This window comes from Sarcophilus harrisii, chromosome 1 (assembly GCF_902635505.1).
Source record: "Sarcophilus harrisii chromosome 1, mSarHar1.11, whole genome shotgun sequence".
Lineage (NCBI taxonomy): Eukaryota > Metazoa > Chordata > Mammalia > Dasyuromorphia > Dasyuridae > Sarcophilus > Sarcophilus harrisii.
In genome coordinates, this window is record NC_045426.1 from 97,761,782 (window position 1) to 97,774,726 (window position 12,945).

A 12,945-nucleotide genomic window follows, 5' to 3' on the forward strand; every position below is an offset into this window, starting at 1 on the left:
AAATACTTTAATTTTTAAAACAAAAATTGTAGCTGTGATCACTCTGACTTTTCTTGTCTTGACTTTTGAAAGTAATTCTGTATTCCATGGACTTTAGGGAAAGAATCTGTGAGCAGAGAGAGTAGAAATTGTCCCTTGCCCTCAAAAAAGCTCATAGGACCATAGATTTAGAGCTGGAACAGACCTTAAAGATAAGCAGATCTGACAGTTTAATTTTTCACTTCCAACATTGAGACCTAGAGAGACTGTGACTCACTCAAAGTCATACCAGTAGCCATTGACACAGCTTGGATTCAATCCCATGATCTCTGACTGCAAATCCAACATTCTGCCCACCATGCTACATTTCATTGCTAACATCAATTTTAAGCATCAAAATCTAGAAATGGTGAGTCATAAATATTTGAACATAGAGGATGTCCTACATATATAGTAATATTCTTAAATTATCAATAATTGTATTTTTAAAGAAATGTGGATAGCTTTTATAATTGTGAACAATAGATATTTAAAAGATAACCATATTATTTAAAGGAAGAATGATATGAATAAAACAACAAAATTATATTCATTTTTAATAAAAATACACTAACAAATATTTATTGAGTAACTGCATACAGTATGCAGAGGCCCATGCTAAGGACTATGAGAGATTTTTTTCAAGTAGTCAGTTTTTCAAGAAGCTAATAATCTAGATAATCACATAGTACTATTAGAATAAAAGAATATTTTATTTGGCCGAAAAGTTTCATGAAAGGAAAATTTCATTTTGTCAATGCCTATTGTCACTTTTGTATCATATTTTCCTGATACACTATTGACTTTTTTGACTTTGGACCATTGCTACAAACTTCTTCCAAATCCTGCCTAACTCTTGGATTTGGTTACTCTATGACTTTGACTTAATCTGGAAAGGTACTCTGTCTACTCTCTTAGCTTAAGACAAACCAAACTTTCTTTCCCCAAGAGTATTCTTTCCCTTAATGCCTGTTAATTGTCTATAATTAATGACATGCATCAGTCCTATACCCTTAAGAGAGTGAGATCAGAAAGAGATGGCCTGAGATCAGACACAGATTCTGTGGAAAAGCTTGGAGATGAAGCCAGCTAGTCCTGCCAAATAGATTCTTCTCTTCTTTTCATAATATGGTATTATGTTGGAGTGAGTGTGGGAGTTAGAAAATGGAGAGGAGAATCCAGACTTTCATTTAATTTCCAGTTAAGAGCCAGTCCACAAAGGAACTCCTAACATCTTGTCGGTTAAAAAAGAGATGCCCTAAGGACTACTTTAGACTGGTTTTGAATCCAATGCTGACATAATTTGAGCAGTAATGGAAATCCTCTCCTTCTCTTCATTCATAAGGAAGTGCTTGAGATTAGTTCCAAGCAAACGTAGAATATATCATGTAGTTTTCTTTCTGATCAATCCACTCCTAGTCTTAACCAATTTGGGGTGATTTTAAGGATTTAGGTTTTTGTTATTGTTGAGTAATGTCCAACTTTTTGTGACGCCTTTCGGAATTTTCTTAGAAAAGAACTGGAAGGCTTTGCCATTTTCTTCTCCAGTACATTAAGGCAAACAGAGACCAACAGACTTGCTAAGGATCACACATGAAGTGAGTATCTGAAGCTGGATTTGAATTCAAGTCTTTCTGACTCTAGTCCACTCACTCTATACAATGAAGCTATCTTTTTTGTTTGTTTAAACAAGGTACATTGAATTGCTAATCTTTAGAGATAGAAGAGAACTTAAAAGTTCATCTGCTCCAAAAGTCTCATTTTATAGAGGAAAAAGCATTGTTACTGCCAAGGAAAGTGATTTTCCTAAGCTCACAAGTAAGAGACATAGCAAAGAGTAGATTGGACTAGTATTCCAACACTTTTTCTACTACATTAAGATTTAATATTATTAATAGCCAACATTTATGTAGTGCTTATTATGTGCCAGTCACTATTCTAAGACTTTTACAAATATTATCTCATTTGATCTTCACAACAACTCTATCATGTAGGTCTTTATTATTCCCATTTTACAGTTTAGGAAACTGAGGCAAATGTTAAATGATTTTCCCAGAGTCATAAGGTTAGTGAGTGTGGAATATAAATTCCTTGAAAGCAGATAACATTTTAGAGGTTCACCTTTGTATCTAAAATGTCTAACATGGCAACTTAAATATATTAAAAAATAAATACTTGTTAAATTGAACTTAATAAAATGGATTTGAATTTAATCATTTTTTTTTCCCAGAAGCAATATCAGTACATTTGTGATTAGAATTATGGAAGGATTTGTAGAAAGACAGTGCTTTGGAGAGAGAGAAAAACTAAGCTATAATATGTATAAATAGGAATGTAAGCCCAGAATAGATGAGTATCAGGCTTTCTTTAAAATTTATTATCCAAAAGATAATAGGAAATAAGAGTCAGTTTGGGAGGTGAGCACTGGAATACAAAGTAAAATGTTGTAAGTTCTGGCAGGAGCTGGCTCTGTTTGATCTGTCACTACAAAATTTTGTTGCTTTTTTTTTTTTTTCAACTTATGGCCCAATATTTCATTGTTCATAGGCTGCCTTAATTATACACCTCATTCATTCAAACATTGTAGTAATACTATATGTTTGGAATATCTGAAGGCCATACTTTTTTTTTTTTTGGTAAGACAATTGGGGTTAAGTGACTTGCCTAGGGTTATATAACTAGTAAGTGCTATTTTCAAAGTGGGATTTGAACTCAGGTCCTCCTAACTTCAAGGCTGGTGTTCCATCCACTGCACCATCTAGCTATTTCAAGGTCCTGCTGCTTTAGAAGACATAACAACTTTAACAACAACAAACACTCACGTTTGCTCAGGTTTTAAGGCAACACAAACAAACAATAACAATGACAAAAAGAAACAAAAAGAAAAACCAATTTCTGGTCCCAATACTTAAGTTTAGCTCTGTACATGCTCACAGAGAAAATTCCTTCATAAGTCGCAACAGGTTTGAAGGATGTTGTATTCACTGTATGTTCCCATATTGTGTCTCCTTACCAACAACGTTTTAGGGAGCATAGGGCCAAAGATGTGAAGGATCAGAAGGAAATTCATAGTCAATGACTTCACAGTGCAATTCTTCAAAAACTGAAGATTTCTTGATGTCTTTATACAGTTTCATGGCATTTTGTGGAATGTGCAATGTCACAATAGAAAAAATTGTAACAAATAAAAACAATTATTGCTAGTACAACAAGGAAAGGGATTCTGTGTTGGAATCCTTACAAAGTGTTAACTCATTAGAGTTAATAGAGATAATTATTATCTAATTTAGCATGGTTCAGTATGATTGATCTGATCCTATGAGGAGATGTTATGGGCCAGAACTTGAAACAAGGTACTAAGTGGAATTGAGGAGACAATGGTTAAATCTGGTTTAGCATTGATTTAATCATACAACAAATAATGGTTTACCTGTGATATAAGGATTGGTGTGTACTCAGTGAACAGCATATAAGCAAGAAGCTCTCAGGGCCAAAGAGCACTCTGGGAGATACAGAAGCCCACAAGCCCACTCTCAGAGGCAGAGTCAGATTCATTCCATCTTCCACCTTTGTGCTGGCTGGAGGCTGAAGAAAGCAGAGGCAAAGGACAAGCTGCAAGAGTTTTTGGAACCAAGCAGAGAGATAGGCCTCTAAGAAAGCTAACCGGGCCCAAGGAAAGAGATTAGAAATAAACATTTGGATTTAATCAGCTAACTGTGTTTGAAGTGATTATTGATCTGAACTGAAACTAAGGCTGCCTCCAGAAAACCTCCCCAAGAAACCTGCTCCCAGAGAGAATCATCATATATTATACAAAAGAAGAGAACACCACAATTCTGGAGAGCTGTGGAGAAGGTTCAGAGAATATGAGAAAGTAGTAACTGAATAATGAGGACTCATGGACCATTCATAGTTGTTATTTCCAATTCCCTGTAAGTGATCTGTCAGTATATATTATGACAAAGAACATGAACGTATTAAGACTGGTCTCTAGATGTTTGGACAGAGTATGCTAAGAGTAAAGAATGAAATATGATATTGTATTTATAGTGACTTAATCATTGCTTAGAATAGTAAGACAGTTACCTAAAAGTGGACAGAGTGTGAGATGTGGAGCCAGGAAAACTGTAGTTCAAAAGATGTCTTATTTACTAGCCATGTGACCCTGGTCAAATAAAATATCCTTTCCCACTCTCGGTTTTTTCATCAATAAGATGAAGATCATAATAATAGCACTTATCTCAGTCTTGGGAGGATCACAGATTTTGAAATGTAAAGTAATGCCCAAGATCAACTCTTTTATTTTACAAATATGAAGAAACCAATATATATAGAGAGAGGTTAAGAAATTTGCCTAAGGTTATACAGGTAATTTCTATGGTGAAATTTAATTAACTAGCATATATATTACATTACATAGCTTGGTATATTGTGTAAATGTTAGTTAGTATTGGTAGTAAGAGAGGCATTGTGGTATAATGAATTGAGATCTGCCTTCTAAGAAAGAAAGACTTGAATTTAGGTTCTGACTTGGATACTTACTAGCTAAGATCCTAGGCAAATCATTTAATTACTCAGTGCTCTAGTCTAAAGCTTCTTAAATTGTGGGTCCCAACTCATATTGGATCATATAATTGTATGTGGGGGTCATATGAAAATTTTGGCAACAGTAAAAGGTTCCTGACTATGCAATGACCAAAAATTAATTCGAAATCAAATGTACAATGAATGTGAGGAGTTTCTACTTGATGCTCTTACTGAATTGTGGAACTTCACTTCAGCCTGCCTTTCTTCCTTCCTCCCTTCCTCCCTCCTTCCTAGAATTATTCCATAGAAGTTTTCAGTGAGTCTATAGAAGATGAATTTATATCTCATTACTTTTATTTCATTTACAAAAAGCATTCATCTAATCCATCTACACAATAGTTTGCTAAACATTAAACATTAAAAAAGTAAAATAATGAGCTGATTCAAGACAATTTCTATCTGAACGCTATTAAGTACCAGATGAAAAGAAATAGGAAGAAGAGTAATGAGAAGGCTAAGAAGGAGGAGGAGAAGAGGGAGAAGAAAGAACTGGAAAAGAATGAGGAGAAAGAAAATAATGAGAAGAAGAAAGAAAAGTAGAAGAAAAGATGATTTTCATAAAAAAGCATTAAATTTTAAAATATCTTTACACATTTTATCTCCTCAGAGTCCACTGAGTTTTGAGGAGTTTGATTTCAAGGGCCACCAAAGATTCAATCTAGGCTTTGTACTTGTCACTTATTTTCTTAGTCTTGCATTTACCTTACAGCCTTATCATTACATTGCTTAGCCTTTTGGGCAAATCTTGCTCATTTACAAAAAAAGATTCAATAACCCAAAATTTTAATTTTACATAGGAATCCAAGGAAATACTCATTATGTAAAGTAAGTTACACCTGAATTTAAACCAAACAAGTAAGGTCTTTTCCAACTCTAAAATGACCCAGTCCCTGCTGCAGCGATGTCCTATAGAAACAGAAACTTGTTGCTTGTTTAGTTGCCCGAATCATTTGAAAACTTTTAATGCAAACAACTCTGTCATAAGCTTAGAGATCATCTATGAATTACTTCTCTGTTCTCCTTCAAATGTTGCTGTAGCCATTGATATACATGATACAATAAAACCTTTCATAAAGAGATTTAAGAATCAAAGAGAGCAGAATGGAACCATTTCCTGTATTTTTTTAAACCAATACTTTGCTTTGATCCCTAGGAAGGTTTCAGAGGGATCTGGCCAACCTGGAGTGATTTACAAATCATTCCCTAGCTGTTTTCCACAGGAAGTGTAAACCACACTTTTAAATTTAGTTTTTTTGGAAATGTATCAAGGAAGCAGATGCAGGTTGTTTACAAGATTTTCACAGTAAAATCAGGACACAAAGGGATTTTTCGGAATGCTCCTAAAGTCCAGTTAATGCTAATATTACTATTAATCAGACAAAATATTATAGTCAGGTACATCCAGGATATAGATTCATTGAATGTTTTGAGGTCTCTTTCTGTCCTGTCCTGAGATAGGGGAGGCGGGAGGAAATTGTTATATTTTCTTAAGTGTAAAGCAGTGTAAATCTATTAAAAGAAAAATAGGTGAAAATTACTATTTACAGACCCATTATAGAAAGTGGAGACTTTCAACAGACATGTACAGAGTACCTATTGTATGCATAACCCAGATTAAGGTGGAGAAGAAAGAAAATAAAGCCCACTTCCATGGATCTAGTAACACCATGAAGCAGAAAAAGATCCAAATAAGAACCTGGGAAAGGATGGTTCATAGCTCAACTTTGAAAGTTACTATAGATATGCTACCTAACCACTTTCTGTGTCTGTTTCTTCCTTTATATATAAGAAGTTGAATAAGGGATTAGTTTACAAGGAATAAGTGTTTGTTTAGGATTTTCCATCATTTCTTCCTTATGGAGTGTGTGGACAATCTCCTGTGAACTCCTGAAAAATGTTTTTTTTATTGTTATTGGATATCCCTGGGTTAAATTGATTGACCTTGATTCTTGAATGATGGTCTTTAGTGGTCAAAGATGGTTTTTTGCAGAGTTTATAAATGGGGGTTAAAATACCTAATTTTCACATTCCTGACCCCACCTCACCCCTGCTGGTTCCTTCATTTCCTTCTGAAGAAACCCCCCCCCAAAGTCAACAGGTTTGTGTATAAGTGTGTATATATGAATATGTATCTTGGGGTGGTGGAGTATACTCCTCTCCTCAAAATGATTAATACACTCAAAAAATATTATTGGTTGCCCCAGGTACCAGTTCCAGCTCCCCTTCCACCAAATGCTGCAAGTACTGCCCTTCTCCCATCCCATGCAGAAAGGCAGTAACCCCTAAAGAGAATCCAGAAGATAATCCCCTCAAGTTGCTAACAGCATTTCCACAGTCACTGCCCTCCTCAAAGTCAAGAGTATACCAGAAGGTAGCACCTTGGGCTGCCGGGCACTACTCCTTCCCCACCACTAAACATTGCTTACCTGGCACTGCCCCCACAGACAATCCTCCAACATCTCTCACTTCACTGACAATACATTATGCATCAACTTCTGCACTTTTGATGAGGTTTAGGTTTTGGGGTTCCCTTTGGTCAGGGAACCAAAATATGATGAGATCTAGATTTAGGGTTGTCAGGGAACCAAATGATGAGATTAGAGTTCCTGGTGGTCAGGGAGTTAAATGATAAGGTCTAATGGCAAGTCTGGGGTTCAGGGAACCTAATGGAGAGGGTCAGCTCCCCTGCACCCCCTTGGGATTCGACACATGAGTAAGGAGTTTTAGGGAACCCCTTTCTGGCGATGCAGAGATCTTCGTAATGGAATTTGTGAACAGAAAAACCTAGATTGATAAAAGGTTTATTTTTGGCATTGGGAAGTCAGCCTTTGCTATGCAAGAATAGAAAAGCTGAATTTCTTAGTGGAGTAGTCCTGGCAGAGAAGTAAAGTTTAGAAAAATCCCCACAGAGAGGCAGAAAATCGTGTTAGGCAAATAGGTGAGGGAGATAAAGAGAGGGTAGCACTGAAAGAGAATATTATTCTACCTGGAAGAGGTTTCCTTGGTATAGCATAGCATGGCATGTTAGGACCTCTGCAAATAAATGAGTTTAAAATTGCCATTTTTATAAGGAAATCTTTGAGTACAAGCCAAGACCTGCTCCCCTTCCCAATGAGGCTGGTGGGTGAAGTTGGAATTAAATAGAAAATCTTCAATTGAATAGGGTGTTTCTCCAATTCAATAGAATTGATATCTCCAGCTCCAAACTCAACCAGCCCCACCCAGGCAACAGAATGAAGCTGCTTGTCCTCTGATGGGGTCTTTATAGTGGCAGGGTTCAAAGAGATTTTCTCCTTCAAGGAGCTTCAAGTGCTTTACTTCATGGCCCATTCTCAAAGTCAGAGAGAAAGAGAAAGTTTTGGAGCTCCCTCATCACTTTGATGATCATTCCCTAAACTCCCTTGGAGCATTACCAAGCACCATCCTGCAAATGGTCAAGCACTCATAGGCAAAGGTTCATTTTTGGCTTTTCTTTGTATAACTGGTATTAGTGCTGTGCTTGGCACATAGTAAACACTTAATAAGTGCTTTTTTAATTAATTGATTGATTAAAATGCATTTTTAAAGGCTTAACAATGAATGCAATCCCAACTGCTTTCATTTTTTTATTAAACTCCCCATATGTCAGTCAATCAATAAACATTTACTGTGTTCCCTAACTATGATTAAGAACTGAGAGAAAGTTGTTGCTAAATAAAGGAAAATATCTTCAAATATTCTATTTAGTTGATAGTACCTAGTACTGTCACCTGTAGTAAAGGATTAAGTTCTTAATTAAGATAGCAAAATAAATCTCCTTTAAGATAGAAAGATAAACATATTGTAATTTTGAAAAGAGGTAGGAGATCCTTTTTATCTTAAGATATATTTAATTAGGGGCAGCTAGGTGGCACAATGGATACAGCACCAGCCCTGAAGTCAGGAGGACCTGAGTTAAAATATGGCCTCAGACACTTAACATTTCCTAGCTGTGTGACCCTGGGCAAGTCACTTAACCCCAACTGCCTCAGCAAAAAATAAATGAGTAAATAAATAAATAATATACACATGATATAGTACAAATTCTAGGGAAACAGCAAATAATCAAGAAATACTTGCTGAATTGAATATGAATCATTTGTCTCTATGAAGTACCCTTGAAATGTTTAGTATTTATTCACTCATAGTATTATAGACTCTCAAGCTTGGTCTGCCTATCTTAGCAGACATCTAGTTTAATATATATCTTAACAAGAATCCATTCTACAATAGTTAGGATAAATGGTTATCCAGCCTTCATTTAAATATTTATTATTTATTGGATATATACATATATATATATATATCCAATAAATATTAATAAGCATAAATTATATGCTAAGTACTGTGCTAAATGCTGGGAATGCAAAAAGAAAAATAATAATCCCTGATTTCAAGGATTTTATAATCTAATAGGGCAGATAACTTGCAAACAAATTAAAAAGAAAAAAAGTAAGCTATATACTGGATAAGTAAGAACTAATTAAAAGATAGAAAGCACTGGAATTAAGAGGGGGTTAGGGAAGGCTTCCTGTAGAAGATGGGATTTTAATTGTCACAGCACAGGAGATTAGTAGTCAGAGAGTAGTCAGCATGGGAAGCAATTGCATTGACTCAATACCTCCTAAAGGAGCTCATTGCATTTTTAGATAGGAATATATGTAGGTAGCTAGGTGGCTCAGTGAATAGCATGCTCAGCCTGGAGTCAGGAAGACCTGAATTCAAATTTAGCCCCACAAACTGTGTGCCCTAGGAAAGTCATTTAATCTGCTTGCTTAATCACTATCAAAGAAAATGGTAAAGAACTCCAGTATCCCTGCCAAGAAAATCATGTGGAGTGTCACAAACAGTTGGACACAACTGAACAACAATAACAATTTGTAAGATGTTTCTTCTTACATTGAGCTGAAATCTATTTCTTTAGGATTTCTATCCCTTGTTTTTAATTTTCCCTCCAGACCCAACAAAAACAAGTTCAACCCTGTTTTCCATAACATAGCTTTTTGAATACTTGAAGAGAAGAATTAAATTACTTATTAATCTTCTCTTTATCAGACTAACCTTTGTAAGTCTTTCAACTGATCATTGTATGGCATGAAATCATCTACTATGTGTGTTGCACTGTGCCAAGCACTGGCAAAGATTAAAAAAAACAAACAAACAAAAAAATCAAAAACAAAACCAGTCTGGTCTTTCAAGGAGATTATATTCTACTGATTTTGAGCCTCCCAACTAGGCTGGCACTTTTTTGGCTACCAGCTCATCTCTCTCATTTTAGAAATGAAAAACTGAGCCTTAAGGAGATAATGTGATTTAACTCAGGTCACAAAAGTAGTTAAATGATAGAGATAGAATCTGGATCTAAGTATCTGTCTGACTCCAGGGTTATTGACTGTTTCCTGTTCTGGTCATAGCAAAGTTCAATGGAATAATCTACTCCCTTGTTATAGCTAACTCTATAAATTATTTAATTATAATATTTATTTTAATGTATTGTTATATATTATATGAAATATAAATATTATAATTAATAATTATATATTTTATACATAATATAAAATGATAAAAATAATTATAATTTAACTTTATTAATGAAATCAATTATTATTGTTAGCAGCTTGGTCATATCAAACTTTCAAACGTCTAAAGCTCTCAAACATTTGTCAAATGAACTGCTGTTAGGCTATGCCTTCCCCATTCTATATTTTTGCAGATGAATTTCATCTTTGCAGATGAATTGTAGTACTCTTCATATATCTGTGTTATACTAATTAAAACTGGCCCATCATTCTAGCTTGTCATGTTCTTTTCGATCCTAGTCCTAGCCTCTAGTATTTTAAGTATTCCTCCCACCTTCTTGTCATCTCAAACTTGATAAAGCATGTCATTTAGACCTTTATCCAAGTTCTTGATAAAAATGTTCAAACAAACTGGTCCAAATACAAATCCTCGGGGTATAGATCTTATAGTATCCATGTTTATCATGGCCAGACTATATATTTCCTTCTGGCATGAATGCATAATTTACTCATGAAACTTCATAAAGACATTTCATTGTATTTGGAATCTTTTCAAAAGCATCATAATTTCTGTCATTCATTTTTAGTGTATTAATTCTCCCCTTAAAGCAATTAGGCATGGGATACTCTTAGCCAAAGAAAACCTTGAACTGAATAAATAAATAAGCAAATAACAGCAACAACAAAAATTGAGAAGATTAGACAAAACACAAAAGCAAGAACGCTCATTCATCATTGTTGTTTAAGTGGGGGATGGAGAATGATACTGAGAGTGAGGGCCAGTACTATACAAGGCATTTTCCATTCTTATTAAAGAATCACATAATTGACAGGGAGCCCGGCTTACATCTAAAACCACCTCCTTCTTGACATATAAGGACATTGGTGCTAAGAAAGATTAAATTGTTTTTTGAAAGTTACCTTAAATATTGGAAGTTGACTTTTAACTAAGGTGTTTTTGACTCCAGGTCACCAGAGCTAATGACCAGCATTCATGACTATTCATTACTTCTCACACTTCATATTTTATCTTTTCCCAAAACCTGTTAATTCTACTTTCTCAACATTTATCTTAGTTATTCTCTTCTCCTGACACTGCCATCACCCTAGTGCAGACCTTTATCAACTCACATATGGATTATTGCAGTATTCTTTTGGCTGATCATCCTTCCTCATATCTCTGGACAACCTAAACCCTCCTCTACTCAACCATCAAAATGATCTTCCTTTAAAAAAGTTTTATTAATGTGGTTTGTTATAGTATTACATTTACTGATTTTCCTACTCTGTGAGAGCTCTCTTATAATAAAGTAAACAGTTAAGCAAAACTAACCATTTTGTGACCTCATCTAAAAACGAATGCAATAATCTATATCTGTAGCCCCCTCCAACCATTCTATTATTTTATTGGTTTAATTAACAAATATATGTTGTTGTTATTCAGTTAGATTCTATCCACTATTCCTATCTGCTATATTTACCACTTATTTATTTAGCCTGAAATGATTTTGATTTATTAGGTCTAATTGCTTTTGCCTGGGAACCAAAAAGCCACTTAAATTTATATAGCTAAATATGTTCTTAAAGGTTTCATAGCTCCTTTTATAAGTTTTCCTTATATGTAACTTCTCAGATGGAATTTAAGAGGGAGGGAAATTACCCCCAAAGTGGCAAAGCATGTCATTTTATGATGGCCCTAATATTAAATGAGTATTTTCCAACCTTTTTTAGTCTTAGGATCTTAAATTTAAAAATTATTTTAAAATTTAAAAATTATTGAGAACTCAGAGAGAGCTTTTGGTTATCAGACGCATATCTATCTATATTTACCATTTTAGATATTAAAATAGTATTTAAAATATTTATTAATTCACTTAAAAGAATAATAATAAACCCATTACATGTTAACATAAAATATTTTATTAAAATGTCTGTTTTTCAAAACAAAAAGTGAGAAGTATGACTTTTTTGCATATTTTTTCAAATCTCTTTAATGTCTGAATTAATAGAAGACAGCTGGATATTCATATCTGCTTCTGCATTCAATATGTTGCAAAGTGTTTTGTCTGACATGAAAAAAAAAAACTAGCCTCACAGATATATATATATATATATATATATATATATATATGTATATAAATGCACACTAATACTAATATTTTATTTGGCTACTAAAATGTTCTTTCCCTATTGTGAAATTAATAGAACACTTGAAAGGTTTTCAGAATTATATAAGGATATCTGCAGAGCACACTTTGAGAGTCACTGTAGGACACAATGCTCATTTTATACTTATTCAAAATCAAATAGGTCTTGCTTGACTAATAACAAAATGGCACCTCATGTCATGGGAAGGATTCAAATATTTCTTATGAATCCACTTTGCAATGTTAACATCTGGGCTTGGTAGTTTTCTCTCTTAAATTATTCATTTTCAGGAGGGTAGGAAAAAGATCCAGGTGGCAGAATGAAATAGAAGTTGGATAATGGGTATGTATTGTTTGTGTGATGACTTTGATGATTTAGATTTCTATTTCTAGCTTCCTAGAATATTTTTTCTTTATAGTTGATCCATGGCTCTGAAATTCACTTTCTGTATTAATTTAGCTCTTGGGGCACTATACACAATTCATCTTTAGATTTGGGGATTTGTCTGTTCATGCAGATAAATAAACCAAGTTTAATCCTGAACTGTAACTATCTGCTATATCAGCCTGTACATGTGTGTTGCATTCATGAATATATTAAAATATATATATACAGACATAAAACTTTTTTATTTGTTTTGGAATGGTTCTTATTA